This window comes from Styela clava, chromosome 13 (assembly GCF_964204865.1).
Source record: "Styela clava chromosome 13, kaStyClav1.hap1.2, whole genome shotgun sequence".
NCBI lineage: Eukaryota > Metazoa > Chordata > Ascidiacea > Stolidobranchia > Styelidae > Styela > Styela clava.
Window position 1 is genome coordinate 3,061,757 of NC_135262.1, and position 16,705 is coordinate 3,078,461.

Genomic DNA, 16,705 nt, shown 5'->3' on the forward strand with positions numbered 1-16,705 from the left:
AACTGCCGAAGTAAGGATGGAAAGAGTAATAATTCTCTTTTCAGAAGACCATTTCTGTGAAATGAAGTTGAATACCTTATAGCAGTTTCCTGATTGGGCATATAGTTGAGTTGCAGTAGAAGCCACACTGAAACTTCCATAATAACCACATCCAGGGTAATCCTCTCTCCATTCATCTGTGGTGTTATCATATATTGACAAAATATTACGTTCAACAACACATATGTACCGATCAGTTGCTGTAACTCTTGCATTTGGGCCAGACATGTGCTGTAATTTTGAAACTGCGACCCATTTTTTATTATTTTTCGACAAAGTCAAAACTTCATCTCCAATAAATACACACAATTTGTTTTGAAAAAGAAATATTTGATTTTGATGCGATATTCTTTGACCAATATCTGGTAGAGTTTGATGTAAATTGCCTTTGCTATCTATTACGAATACTTTACCATCTGAGTATAAAACAGCTATGTAAGATTCTCTCTTTTTTAATAAGAGATCGGTAAAGTTTCTGAACAAAAATTTGTAGCACTCTGGGACTTCTATCAACAAGGGTTCCTCTTTAATTGAGGTAATGAAATCCTCGGATAAATTTTCAAAACAGACAGTGTTAACTAATCTTGGAAGAAACTTTCTTCTTTTAGAATCATGTTTCACCCAACCAATGATTATTTCCCACCGTGAACTTTCCGCGTAGATGCAATTTTCATTGCGTTGTTCAAAAACTGACAAAATTGTTTTTCCACTCAAACATTTGAATTCTTCTTTTTTTGAAATCGGAATTAAATTCACCTTCATAAATGTGTAGAAAGCATCCATTGCTTGTTTTGAAAGAAATTCAAATTCATTTGACAAACATTCAATTATAAAGCAGTTTGCAACAGTCAACATTCGTCCCAATTTCTTAGAATCCATGAATAAATGACAAAACAAGAACTTCTTGCATTCTTGGGAATCTGTGAAGATCGGTTCTGACCACAATTTCTCCAGAAGTTCTGCTGAAGGAGAAGATTCCCAATCTAATAGTTTCACAAATTCCAGAATATCTTTGCTTCGTTCTTCAACATTAAGTTTGATCCAATTTATTATAACTTCCCAGGCCAATTCATTTCTCAAACTAAAATCAGAAATACGTTCCACAAGAGCTGCTTTATCAAGTTCTGCAAAATCTCCAAAATCCTCAAAATTGTAATTTTCTCTGAAGAGTTCCAAAGCTTTTTCTTCAAGAAAAGCAAAACCATGCATTCTTGCCATCTTTAAAACGGAGATACAGTTTTCTGCTTTCAAATTTTTGCCTAAAATTTCAACACAATTTTCACTGAGAGCATTAAGCTGTATTATTCCAGCTGCAGGCAGAAGACTTTCTACTGTTTCCATGGTAACAGTTGTGGCACCAGTATACATAAATTCGATGCATAATTTCACAGCGGCTGGTTCAACTTCCTTCATATCAACAGCTCCCTCTTGTCATTCTTTAGTGTCGTGAGACAACATGGCTCGGAAATAATCAGAGGCAGCGATAAGTACATTCCGATGAACTGGAAACGATTCCTCTCCGACTTTAATCATGAAATCGCAGGCAGTTTCTGTTTTTCGAAGATCATCTAATGCTGATGAAAGTTTCTCCAAATGATCCATTCCATCTGTTCTAGTCTCCATGTGGAAAACTATCCAGATTATATTTATTTATAAGAAGTTGGGATTAACATAAGCAATCTTGATAAGTAGAATATTACATTAGATTAATATGTGAAGAAACCATCTTTCATATTTACTGGTCTAGGGAGAAAGTCGACAAAACAATGTTGAATATCTCCCCTTGTACCCTGGCGATTGTTAATGTTAAAATGAAAATACTCATTATTCGGTGTTCGTTGAAAATATTCGAATAACTACCCACAATTGCATTTGTTCAACATTTCTTTTGCAAGAAATACACAATATTCTCAGAGTGTTGCTTGTAGCCATATTTGTAGGTGAGGAAACATCGGTATCGGTAGGCTTATCATACGTCCCGCTTTAGGCAGGACAGTCCCGCTTTTCAGCGTTTTGTCCCGCCCTCCCGATAAGTCAGCCAAAAGTCCCGCTTTTCCAGCATAATACATAAACATGTTTTCGTTACTGTTGTTTCTGTGTAGCGCAGCACTAGCCTACTTACTGAAGGTGAATGCGTTCGTTTACCGCTGATTCCAATTGATGGCAGACGTATCGCATGTAAAACCAATACTAATTAGTCTAAATTCGAATTATTTGTACCTGTATCGTTAACGTCAATTCCTTCCTATTTTTCGAACTGAATCCGATATTTGGACAGAGAATATGCGCATGAAATTTCGATAACAATATGGTCAATAGAGAGAGCCGAGACAGCTTTAAATGTAGGAATACAGGCCAATGTATTAAATCGGAAAATGTGAAGTTATAAAATCACAGGTAAGGGGTCGTTGTCTTTCGAGGCGTCCCGATTTGAAGTCACAAAAATATGGTAACCCTAGGTATCGGTATATCGGCCTAGTTTTAGAAAGCTATCGGTATAGGTTCAAAAAGACAGTATCGGTCGGGCCCTATATGTCACAGCCGGTAATTTCTCATGTAGTACTCTTATGCCTGATGTTTCAAACCGCATAATATTAAAACTTACCTAAGAGATAACAACTTTCATGAATTTTTGTGTCTCCCTGCACCATTGTGTATTTCCAGTATGTGAAAAAATGAAACACAGAAAAACAAATACTTTATCAATCCCTCAGATTACACAAGATTTCTTATTACTAATTGACGTTGTTATTTGATAAATATCCACATTATAACAGGCCGTGTGAATCCTGTAATCCAATTTATTAGTAAGTAACTGTAAAATAGAAACTGAGAAAAGAATACAATCATGCTTGAATAATATAAAAAAAAATTAAGGGATAAAAATTAGGTATTGTTATTGTAGTAAAAATACAGTGATTTAATTTTAAATTATACATAGATCATATAGATACATAGATTTTTTGGTACTCCTGAAGTATGCGCACCAAGTCCAAGATGTCGCACAACCTGAATCATAACCTGGTACACAACCCGAGTTCAGGTTGTGCGCCATCTTGGTGCGCATACTTCGGGAGGTCCGATTTTTTACTATATGAAGTTTGATATAAAAACAATTGCATAATCAATAAAAATATATCATAGATTTTTAACCAATTAAAGAAGTCCAGCTGCACAATAACACAGATGTATTTATGTAACGCATCGTCTGACCACAGTCAGATTTCCTTAGACAAATTTTTAATATTCATCTTAGGAGGAACTAAAGGTGTCGTGATTATAAGGCAGAAATAGAATCTCGTGATTTTTCCAACCAAAGGCAAGCATGGGAATAGCTGATCAGACAGCAATCCCAGATTCATAGACATGAAAATATGAAGAAGCAAAATAAATTTTTATTAATAAAAAATTTTACATTGATTTGAAATTCGTTGGGATTGCACATATTTATTATTATGGAATAATTAGATTGATAATAAAACAATTGCATAATTAGGAAAAGAATAATTTACCATTTTTCACAGATGTACATTTGAAATACAGAAACATCGCATATTTAATAAAAATAAAAGCTTTTTCATATTTATTATGGGGAGAGGAAAGTCAATAAAACAGTTTAATCAAATTATAGACCACAGCAGGCAGGGGCGAAGCCTGAGAGGGGGGTACATGGGTTACAATTTATTAACATTAATTTACAACAAGTTATGAGTGAGAATTTACCGACAGCTATCGCTAACTGGTAGAAACGATAAACGTGAAAACAAAATTGCCTTGCCTCTTCGCATCATATTTTTCAATTCTTAATTTTGCATAAAGCGTGTCAACACTGTTTTTGTGAATTTAGAAACGTCAAACCAGATAAGTAAGATAGGTAAATAATGTATTTTATGGAAATTTCTAGAGATATTGGGAAGAAATATATATTATTTTGACCTCGTAGAAATGCAATTATTGCCGATTTATTCATGTGTTTAGTATCAGTGTTTTAACCCAAAGCTGAGTTACGTGAATACTCAACATCGAGTTATTCAAGAGATTACCAATTTGCAGAGCTTTTAATTATTATTTAATACGAAGAAACACTGACACAATCTAAAATTAAAGGCATAAAAATGTCACTATTCGCTCCACAAATATCGCATCCCGGGTCAGTAATGATAATATTGATGCTTAAAATTGGGACCGTAATTTACAAACTGTGATATAAATCCTACACAGTAGATAAAAATGAGAATAAAATTAACATGTGTTGTGAATGCACTCCTTAATAGTTGTCTCTAACATATTCGCCGATGTGAACTAACAATACTTTCCGAAATATAAAAACCAAACTACAATATCCGCCGTTGCGTGAGAATTGAAATTTGAAAAAAAAAGTGCTTTATTATAATTTAACAACATTAATGTCAGCCACCGAAGAGATCGCGGTGACAAAAAATTTACTGCAGCCTTCGATTATGACAAACTTATGAAATAAAAAACACCGTTTTGTTACGGAGTTTTCAGTTTTTTAGTAAAATCCGAAATAACAAATATTTATTGTCACGGCGATTGTTTCGGCGGCCGACATTCATATTAATGTTTAAAATGACAATACTCATTATTCGACACTTGCTCTAAAATTAATTTTCACGATATTTTTTGTTTTATTTCTAAATGCGGGTACCCGCTGACTACGGTTTAATGGTCGGTGTTTGAAATAAGACAATAGCAAAATATTCACTAAAAAACATAGTCAGGCAAAGAGAGGCGGGCTACACGTAACTGTGGAATTTTGCTGTGAACTACCATGCATTTTAGTTTATTAAACGCATTATTACGTCGTCGTGAATAGCACTTTTTGTGTAATGTTTTAATTTCCCCGTAACCCCTGTTGGAAAAATCCTGGCTGCACCCCTGACAGCAGGTATGGGAATATCTGTCCAGTCAGTCATTCTGAAAGCATGGGCACTGCAAAATACAGTTTAATGTTGGACAGACAAACTATTTCGACCGGAAAAGATACAATAAATAAGATAAAGCACTTCATATTATTTAAAGATGAAAAATCAGCAATAAAAAGTTCTTATCTCATATATTCATGATATATTACAATGTACTTGGATATTGAGGGCATTTTGCCATGGTCCAATGTAATTTAGCCCCAAAATATTTTTCTGAATGTAGTCAATGCAACATGAAGGGTTGATTTGATTGTTCCTAGTTATAGAAGAATTAGGAAAAGACTATACTAAATGAAGCTACAATCTTCCCATAAAGGTTTCAATTTGACATGAAAGAACAAACAGAAATCGGCTTCAATTCATTCCAAGTATTCCGTGCTGTAATGCCAGAATATGTTGGCAAACTTGTTCCCCATCCTCCCCAAGCGTTGGTCATTTCATGATAAACATAAAACTTTCCAGAAGTTAGCAACACTAACTTGCCATCAAAAGCAAAAATGAAACTGTCCGAAGAATAGTTGTTAACAGGAGCATCAGCAACATTATTCCAGTAATGTCCATTCCAGTATCCACATTTCACATAGGACACAGCATAAATATTGTTGTTGATCCCAACTACTGAAGTGACAGAAGAAAGAGTATTTTTCTGTTCGAAAGACCAGCTCAATGCACTGAAACTGAATACCTTATATTTATTCCCTGATTGGGCATAAAGTTGATTTGCAGTAGAAGTCACAATAAAACTTCCACTAAAACCACATCCAGGATAGTTCTCTCTCCATTCATCTGTGGTGTTATCATATATTGACAAAGATTTATTTTCTACAACACATATGTACCGATCGGTTGCTGTAACTCTTGCATTCGGGTCAGGCATGTGCTGTAATTTTGAAACTGCGACCCATTTTTTATTACCTCTCGATAATGTCAATATTTTATCTCCAACGAATGCACACAATTTGTTTTGAAACGGGAATATTTGATTTTCATGAGATATCTTTCGACCAATATCTGGCAGAGTTTGATGTAAACTGCCTTTGCTATCTATCACGAATACTCTACCATCTGGATATAAAATGGCTACATGAGTTTCCCTTTTCTTGGATGAGAGATCGGTGAAGTTCCTGAACAAAACTTCATAGCACTCTGGGACTTCTTTTAATAAGGGCTCTTGCCTAATTGAATCAATGAAATCTTGAGACAAATCTTCAAAAATAACAGTGTTGATTAATCTTGAAAGGAACTTTTGTCTTTTTGAATCATGCTTCACCCAAGTAATGATTGCTTCCCATCGCAAATTTTCCAAGTGGATGCAATTTTCATTGCGTTTTTCAAAAACTGACAAAATTGTGTTTTCACCCACAAATTTGAATTCTTGTTTCCTCAAAATAATTCTTAGATTAAGCTCCATGTATTTGCCAATTGCTTCAGTCATTGGCTTCGAAATAAATTCAAATCCAGTCGACAAACGTTCAATAATAAAGCAGTTTTCAACGGTCAATATTTGTCCCAATTTTTCAGAATCCATGAATAAATGACGGAACAAGAACTTCTTGCATTCTTGGGAATCTGTGAAGATCGGTTCTGACCACAAATTCTCCAAAAGTTCTGCTGAAGGAGAAGATTCCCAATCTAATAGTTTTACTAATTCAAGAATATCTCCGCTTCGTTCTTCAACATTAAGTTTGATCCAATTTATTATAACATTCCAGGTCAATTCATTTCTCAAACAGAAAACAGAAATACGTTCCACAAGGCCTTCTTTCTCAAGTTCTGCGAAATCTCCAAATTCTTCAAATTTGTAATTTTCTCTGAAAAGTTCCAAAGCTTTTTCCTCAAGATCAGCAAAACTATGCCTTATTGCCAACTTCAAAACAGAGATACAATTTTCTGCTTTCAAGTTTTTCCCTAAAACTTCAACACACTTTTCACTGAGAGCATTAAGCTGCATTATTCCAGCTGCAGGCAGAAGATTTGGCACCGTTACCATGGTAACAGTTGTGGCACCAGTATAAAAATATTCGATACATAATTTTACAGCGTCTGGTTCAACTTCCTTCATATCAACGATTCCCTCGAGTCGTTCTTTAGTGTCGTGAGACAACATGGCTCGGAAATAATCAGAGGCAGCGATAAGTACATTCTGATGAACTGGAAACGATCTCTCTCCGACTTTGATTATAAAATTGTTCTTATCTTCAGTTCCTTGACATGCTTTTTTATCTAACTTTGCTCTTTTTGCCTTCATATTCTAATCTACAGATTCAAGTTGAGTATTCCTAAGTTCCTGTTTGTGTATCCTGTATACAGATATAAGATGGTTCACTGACACTTGACAGCACTGGTATGAATAATTTAATAGCGGCAGACCATGGGATACTTTCAATATAAAACGGTCGGAATGCTGGAAGGTTGAATTTCCTTCATCTGATACCGGTAACTTTTTTTTGGGGTCCAGTATAGTTTAGTACCACAAGTACTTCCAGTGGGCGTAGCATAATGAATTTTGCATATGTTATTCCTAACCCCTACCTGACTATGCTATTAAAAAATTACGTCACTACGACGTCACCATCGCGTCATAGGGCTTGACAAAGTATAATTAACATCGCCCGAAATGGCCTATGCGCCGCCGATAACGAACTCCCTAACGCCGGCGATTTCTCTGCTATCGTGATCGTTGTGGCGAGCTAACGAGAGAGATAGCTTGCTCGATTTCGAGTGATCGTCTGCGCGTTTTGGACGACCATCCGCATACTTTGGTGGGCCTTATTACGCCACTGTGATGTCGAAATGACGTAATTTGTCGGTGATGTAGTTAGGTGGGGGTTAGGATTGACATATGCAAAAATTGTTGAGCCAGGTCAACTAGAAGTACGTGTGGTACTAAACTATACCAGCCCCCTTTTTTTGCCAAATAAATTCCAATGCCAAACGGAATTTTTGTATTGAGAATTTAGAAGCCAATCGTTATATTTTGAATAAATATTTTTTTTTTGCCAAGTGGAATATTGAGTTTGGAATACAATTGCGTTATTTGAATTCCGTTTAGGTGGAGAAAAATAAGTACCGGTATACAATACCCATAAGATCACATCATAATTCACATACTGGTACCGTATTCAATATCAGCAATTCATTACAGTGTAGGTACGGTAAATGTACAAACCAGTGATTTCCCTACACCCCCCCTATAGGGGGTGAACACCCCCCCTAAAATTTCAAACACCCCCCCTAATTTTGAGGTGCGATTCGACACTGTTATTCCCATGCGATTCCACAGTCCACACTGTAATTCCTGACTCAATTATAATTGTATTCAAATATAACGACTATGGAATATTTTTCAGTGTAGACGAGGGGTTCCAAACCGCAGCTCGATAGTAACGATTTAAAATGGCCCGCCGAACTTGAGTGAAATTAACACTTCATGTGGTACCCTTTGAGTTTTAGATTCCGTCTATCGTTACATCATTATCACAGTTTAAGCCCATTTATTTCGTAACAATTGAATTATGCCGGTATTTTATGTATACGTATGGGTATTAGGATTACACACCGCAGTATTTTAGATATCAGCCGTATATTAAGAAAGCTTAAAGATGTCACAAAACGAAACTAGGCACTGCAAACAGACATTTTTTAGATGAATGGCAGTTTTTATTTCTTTATTGGAAAAAATCAACCTTCAGCGATTTGTCTTCCTTGCCAACAAAATATTTCAGTTCTGAAGGAATACAACATTATTCGCCATTATGATCAGTTGACGCGCGTATTTCGAAATTTAATTCATTGCTTGATTCGTACAAAAGTCAAACAAACATGTTCAAAAAAATGTGAAATGTGTAACAAAACAAGCCATAAGTAGCCATTCATACGATGCAATATGCTAGATGAGCAACTAACTTCATTATTCACTATAAGTTGTAAATTACTTGCTGAAAGCCGTGCTTGTTATTTATTCCTCGGGAATTCTATCAGCTAAATATTATAATTATTAATTTCATTACATAACAAACTGCGATGCTAGGTGTATCTAAAATCAAGCTTAGAACCTATTTTGGTGCCTATTTCTCAAAATTTTCTCAGGGCGCTTAAAGGTGGGTTATCACAGAACATTTTTCTGGTTTAATTTTATTGTACAAATTTTTTTAGAATTTTTGACGCTTTCCGTTTACATAAAATCGACTCAATTTTTGAGATTCGAATTTTTAAAAGTCGACCCGTCAGGAATCGAACGCTAATTAGTATGGCCCCGTGATGACGTAGCAGTGAGAACTCGTCAACGGAGTTTTGCATTAGGTTAAAGGCATTTTTGGTACTTCGCAATTTTATTTTGGATGGTGTGTCGGTTCTAATGGGCATTGCAGTTTAAAACGGGGCAGTGTGTTTTAACATATACCAGTATTTTAAAATAATTTCAATGCCGTGTTGGCAATGACTGTGAACTCAGCGAACTGCGGTCAATTAGACTACCGTGTACCGGTACCGTACTTCAGTACTTGGTATTTCTGCTGAAGCGCGCCATGAACCCCAGCCGTGTCGGCGCGCACTTTTCCTCGCTCCCCTTTTCTGGCCCTACAATTTTATTCTGCTGTGTCTTTTGGCTCGCCGACAATCAACTTAGGGGACCCCTCATGTGCATCATTTCTTAAGTACATACAAATTTTTGAGAATACAAATAGTTTCATCGCTAATAGCAAATTATTTACCACCCCCTAAATTTCGAAACACCCCCCCAAAAATTAAAAGCTGGGGAACATACCGGTACTGGTACAAACATTGCAGGCCTATACATTTGAAGATCATGCATTCATTATTAATCGATTTCTACAAGTAAATAGGCCTATTCAAGTAATGAAATATAGAGAAATACTTGCACCGTTGAAATAAATAGTGCAGAAAACGAATACGTATTAAGATTATGCCATATAGTTCCCGTTTATGACAGCGACACGGCAGTCTAACAAATAATCAACTCTATAGCGCCATATTGCCTTTGTAAATTTCTTTGTAAATCTTGTTCATATAATTGCTCTGTCGACAACGAGTTTACGCGATGTGCTTAACAATTTTAAGTAAAATGTATTTTGCCCCGAGCCCCCGACTGTTACGGTATTCGACAAGGAAACTAACTCGATATTTATGCGCAACATTGCAATGAAATGCTCGTGGCCGTTGGCCATGGGCGCAATGACGTTCGGTTTGATTTATGTTGACTGTTTAGTCGTAAATAATATCAACTTTGTGGTATTCAACTCAGAAAGGATCTAGGTATAAGAAAACTAACGCTGAAACCTTAAAAATGGGGCAAAAATGAGCAGAAGATGTCGAAACTTTCCTTGGCGGACTACTTCTGTGAAGCTTGGAGCAATTTCAAAATTTGTATGCAAGGAAGCCGAAAAAAATGAAAAAAATTTTAAACAAGTTTATGTTTTCTTTAATTCATAATATCATTCGAAAACAACAACAACGTTTTACGCTTATTTTGTAATAACTCTCCGCTAGGTGATGCTTTCGTTGCTAGGCTACAAAAGAAGCCTACAGAATGTGTCGTCTTCCAACATTTCGATACCGGTAATGTTGTCTGCAAGTTTATTGTTAAAGACTTAATGCGCCGGTAGATATTGAACTATGTCAGAGACAACCAAAAAATTGCTGTATACATTATGGTACCATCCATGGCTGCGGCGATGAATGACTGGCTGAATTTTCAATAAAAATATGCTGGGTAATATGATCCTGGTATACCGGTAGTACCGTATTGTACTTCGTTTTGGAAAGATTTAGATAGGGAAATAACGATAAGTGCATCAAAGCACTTATGGACATGTGACTTATACACATATTACAATAGTTCTTACTTTAGAGGGGCTCACATGAGCAAAGGGTCAGTCATTTAGAAAAAATTGCTGTAAGGGATAATGTGGTTTATTGACGTTTGTTATTTCACGAAGTTCATTAACATTGTTAACTTAACAATTCCAACAATTATTCGAAAGAGGCGTGGGACGCAACAAAATTAGTTTGAAAACTTTTCAAGTCCATGCTTCCGAAAAACAAATAACTAAAACTAATCCCATACCCGACATTGACTGGTAACCGGACGAAATGCCGTGGTTAGCCATAAGGTTAAGCCGTTTTATCGGCTTTCCACTCCTCCGGAATAAATATGTAAGTCCCCTATCCTCATTTTAATTGTGCATCCCTGCGATAGACGGTAGATCTATTTTCGGAATTTCTCAGTGCAAATCTGATCTTGGGGTTCTTATAGGAACAAGTTTTGATACACTTCTCTGTTGTATTGTCCTCGGTATTGCGCCTCTATAAATTACTGTATATACCTCTGCGCAACAACATGTTTACAAGATGTTCCATCGTATATTCAATTATTATTTATTTTGCAACAAGAGCGCTATGCTCAAATATATGGACACGTAGCGCCACCCAGTGGGAATATTTTTGATGACGTCATAGCGAAAAAAAAAGTAATAGCCTTCTGGAGAAAAATTTTATCTTTAACCACTGAAAATTTCAAAGCAATGGGTCCAGTATTCGGAGAGAAAAGCGATTTTTTAAAAATGGAGACGGAGACAAATAACAATAACAACAAAATTTTGAAACGATCGTTATGTCCACTTCGTGTCCAATAATATGCATTCATAGCGTTTATACGAGTATTATTTTTGAAGGTGTGTTTGTTCCCCACTAGTGGGGAATCAACCACTAGTTGGAACCATCGCCATATTCTTTCATGAGGCTGACTTACTTGCTCATTAACTCTTGAACTACGCGATCACGCTTCCCGATGTCCACCTATCTCCCTAAACTAACCCATTTCTGTCGGTACATAATGTTATGACAAAAATATCTGAATTAGGTTTATGTTTTGCATTGTTACCATTTTTTACTCTTACCCTTCCATCGCATTTACGAACACAGTAATTGTGTATATTCCCCAGCTTTTCATTTTAGGGGGGGTGTTTCGAAACTTAGGGGGTGGTAAATAATTTCATATTAGCGACAAAACTATTTGTATTCTTAAAAATAGTATGTATAGAAACGATGTACATGAGGGGTCCCCCAAGTTGACGGCGAGTCTAAATACATAGCAGAATAAAATTGTAGGGCCAGAAAAGGGGAGCGAGGAAAAGTGCGCGACGACACGGCTGGGGTTCAGGGCGCGCTTAAGCTTGTTTTGTTACACATTTCACATTTTTTTTTGAAGATGTTTGTTTAACTTTTGTATGAATAAGGCAATGAATTAAATTGTGGAATACGCGCGTCAACTGATCATAATGTTGTATACCTTCAGAACTGAAATATTTTGTTGGCAAGGAAGACAAATCGCTGAAGTTTGATTCTTTTCAATAAAGAAATAAAAACGCTGCCATTCATCTAAAAATCCCGCTAAATATCTCTATTTGTTCTATATACAGTGGTCAGCGATTTCAACCTATTTTGGCCGTTAACTTTAATTTTTGCAGTACAGTGGTTCCCAAGATTTTTTTCAAGCAACCCAAATTTTTTAAATCCTCGTGACTCAAAGAAAATCTCAAGTGCTAAACGCATTGTAACACTCTTATGGCCAAAAATTAAATTACTAATACAAAATAACTATTTTCAAATAGCATACATTTTACGAGAGATTACTTCAAAGTGGGAAACCCGCGCTTGTTTGCCACCAGCGAGTTTTGAAATTGTGGTATGGTTTTATATAAGCACATAGATGTCAGATTTTACGCTGTGATACTTCCCATGATATGCAACTATTAAAAAAACAGGCGACCCAAAGGAATTGCCAGGCGCGACCGATAGGTTTGGAAGCATTGCTGTAGTACACTCTTTTCTAATGTACAATCGTAAATAAATACTAATAGGATACAATCACCTATTAGATTTTTTTCCGCTCATATTTTTCTTTCTCGTAACCAGTTTTAATGATATTCTTTCATTTTGGACAAATAATTCTATGAGAATTTATTTTCTGATTATAAATATTAAAACAATCGGTATAATTGATACATTTCCTTGAATAACATGAAGAAGCCATATATTCAATACATGGGTGGGGTGGGCAAGGTTTTATGACAATGGGCCAAAAAATTTGCCCATCTAGAGTTGTGGGCCATGTAAGTGTGACGCAAAAATTTATCTTTTTATGAAAATATTCAAAATGTTACGAAAGAAAAAGTGGAAAACAATAAGCCTATGGCCAAAACTACATTTAATCGCAATTTCAACAAATTTCTTAAACTATTTTTTAACTGAAACCCGAGAATTTGGTTTTAGTTTGTTTGTGACAGCATCAGGCGGGCCGTATTGATCTACCCAACGGATCAGATTTGGCCCGCGGGCCGTAATGTGCATGTCATTATTAAAGTCTGTTTTCAACAATATAATGAGCTGTTAGACGCCCCAATAACTATTAATTTTTCATGGTCTTTCTGCTTCAGCTTTGCTTGGGGAGGAGACTTGAAACTTAGTGTAGTGAAATAGTGATTAATGCAAGTTCAATCGTCATTGCAATTGGGCGATTTCGATTGGTTGCAAATACGGATCCTCTTCAAGTATCCTGATGTTTTCATATTGTACATTGCTTGAGATTTCCTCATATGTTTCGTTTGTTTGTATCGGTTCCTTATTCTGTTGGTTCGATTGCTCTGGTTCAATATGAGCTGGATCGTTGACGTAGATCGGTCCAGGAGGTTTTAAATTGTTGGTGTCGTCTGCACTTTTACCTGGTGGCCTTGCACGATTTAACCTGAAAGCGAATTGGGATTACAACTTAGAGTATTGACAACATATTTTTATACTTGGAAGCTACACATTATTTAAACATTTTCAACAATAAAATTTGGTCAAAGCAAAGTCAGGCGCGGTCATTCATGGGTACTCCTGTAGTATGCGAACCAATATGGCAGACATCGGAACGTAGTATGTGTACCCGGTTAGGGTTAGGGGACTAGCCAAGTGACTCCAGTAGTATTTGTACCTGGAATTATGGCCTAACCCTAACCTGGTACACATACTACGTTCCGATGTCCGCCGTCTTGGTTCGCATACTACAGGAGTTTAATTCTGCGTTAGCACAGTCAACTTCTACACAGCAGGTTGTATGAAAATTGAACAAACCATTTGTTTTCAACGTCAATGATTTATAGACATTAGCTAGAGTAGGAGCTCCAAAGTGGGGTACATGGACCCTCAGAAGTAGGCTACATTCACACTTTTCAAAGGGTGCATTAGATTTGGTATAGGAGTTAAGCTTTCAATAACTTCTAATCCACTTCAAAACATTTTATCACCTGGCGTTGATGATTTGAAGACCTCAGTTTAGCAATTCTTTAGAAAGTCACATTTTCATTTCAGTAAAACCTTTAACTACAACTATAGTAACTACCGAGAGTCACGTGACTTATTTTGTCCAATCACAGCACGCAAGGCAATTTTGGGGCACACGTGCGATCTGTGAACTGACCAAAAGGTACCTATTAATATTGAGTTTTGGAAAACCCAAGCTAGAATATTAAATTAGATAACATGTCTTTTAGCCGTCTTAAGAGCTTTCATATCATAAGTTCAAATCAACATCAAGTTCATGCTTACGAAAACAAACAGCTGGCTAACTAATCCTATACACCATAGGTTCTCAAAGTGCTCCGTACGGAGCCCCAGGGCTCCGCAAGAGAAACCCAGGGGCTCCGCGAGCTATTCGATTACTTTTTAAAATACTGACTAATTTCGTAACTGTTTAAAGAAGCAATAACAGCTTTGATAATATATGACAACAGTAAAGCCTCGAAATATGGCAAAGAGGCGGAATTAAAAAATGACATTGTTTATAAGCAGGAGCGCAGCAAGGATTCTTAAGAGGGAGGTGGTTCAAAATTGGAATCGGAAATTTCCGCGCAACATTTTTTGCGATTAAAAAAACGGATAACGAGATTTCTGTTGCGTAAAATATTCAATCCATGTCCATGTCCACATATTCAATCGTTACTCACGTTTGATTCGAGATTACTATTAGGGTTACTAAAATGAAAGCATACTATTCTAAAATAACATAAAATACGTGATAAACTGCCAACTATAAATAAATTGGAGTCGTATTTTTGCGATCTTGGAATTTGTCAAACTTGATTCGTTCTTTCGCACTTAAGATTATTTTTAAGCAAGATATCGCCGTTTAAAAAATCGCAATGTCTGGGCAAAATACGAACAATTGAAATTTATTTTATTGCATTCGGCTCCGTTGGTAGTTTCAGAATGAAAAAGGGTACATCGCGGATCGCGCGCACAATTGATTGCGTGCGGCTCCGTCGGTAGTTTCAAAATGGGAAAAAAAGGTACATCGCGCGTACAATTGACTGTGTTTCGATTTCGCAGTTACTACTACGATGAAAACCTAACATAACACCAAATTTTGTGATTTACAATGTCTATAAAAGCGTTTTCAATCTGAGGCGAGTCTGCTGAAACCAAACGTGTGATCTTCCATTTTAAGTTTTAGTTTTAATATTTTAGAATGCCGCTTTTCAATCAAGAAATGTGAGTTGCGGATTTACCTCTTTATTAATTAATATTTTTAGCATTTCATCGTCGATGACTATAATATGGTAACATATTTTTCACATTCAACTGATGATTCCCCACGAGAACAAAAAAGCAATTAACGTCGTCATTGTGTAACAATACATGTATATGCCGATCGACCCCTAATTTATTAGTATGTTTGTCAAGTGTCAAATTTACAGCTTTAGTATATATATATAATTTATGCTTGAAATTTAGTTTTATTTATGACTTGCATCAACCCTATTAAAAAAGGTTCAGCATTTAAATTGGGTAAAGTACTTTTAACTTGCTCAGGAATATTAATCTGAAAGTAACAATTTTAACATTTATTTTGGGGCTCCGTGAATAATAGTCAACCTTTTCAAGGGCTCCGCAACACCAAAAGTTTGAGAACCCCTGCTATACACAACGTAGACTGGTAACCGGACGGGAGGCCGTGGTTCGCCATATGATTAAGCCATCGTATCGGAATTCCTCTCCTCCAGGATAAATAGCTAGAGTCCCAAGTTAGTAATGTGAAATCCCTACCTTCTCTTGAAGTAGACGATAACAGCCAACAACAGAATAACTAGAAGTAGAATGACGAGAATCAGGACGTTTAGTAACTGTGATTTATTCGGACAAATGTATTCGTGACTTGTTGTAAAAGGCTCTGTGAAGAGAATATTGATACAACAACAATTTGAACGATCCGAACTCGATCAATAACTGTAATTTATTTATTCGTTGGGCCAGGGCTACCCAACTGACAGATCGCGGTCCATAAATGGACCTTTTGAGTATTCGATTTGAACCGCACCTGATTCTTTCTTTTGGAGCATTGGCGTCATTAAAATTGGATATGTGAGAGTTATTTTTAACAAATAACTTTTCTTTATGGTTTTTGAGTTAGTTTCATATTTGCACCAAACTATGTACAAAAAGCGGCGCTCCGGAAATATGTGTACCAAGATGATGCACAACCTGAACCATAACCTGGTACACATATATACTATGTTCAGGTTGTGCGCCAACTTAGCACACATACTTCGGGAGCACCTAATAAACTATCTCGATTAGAGAATAATCCCCAGCCGGGAAACTGCAAAAATCCTCAAAGATTTCTTTCTGCATCCCTGACAAAAATAAATGATTTTAAAATA